Here is a 329-nt window from a genome sequence, read left to right on the forward strand (position 1 = left end):
AGTCAGCCGGGCCTTGTGGGGGGGTTGCTGGCCTGTCAGTGGGTGAGTGTTTGTGTGCAGATGGCAAAGCGATGAAAAGCCCCCAATGTCTGTGCCAAGGCTGCTTGAAGGGCTTTGGTGTGACTGGGGAGGCAGGTGGCCGGCGGGCGGGCAGCTGGCCGCCTCCCCAGGGACGTCCATGTCCTTTGGGGCTTCCCTGGGGCTGCAGGGGAGACGCTGTGGGCAGCCAGGGTGCACCCAGTTCCAATTCCTCTTCCCTTCCTCCAGGCCTAGGGCCCCGGCCGTGCCCAGCCCTGCTGGGAGCCCTGGCCAGCACCACGGACGGCACC

This window comes from Myotis brandtii, unplaced genomic scaffold (assembly GCF_000412655.1).
Source record: "Myotis brandtii unplaced genomic scaffold, ASM41265v1 scaffold940, whole genome shotgun sequence".
Classification (NCBI taxonomy): Eukaryota; Metazoa; Chordata; class Mammalia; order Chiroptera; family Vespertilionidae; genus Myotis; species Myotis brandtii.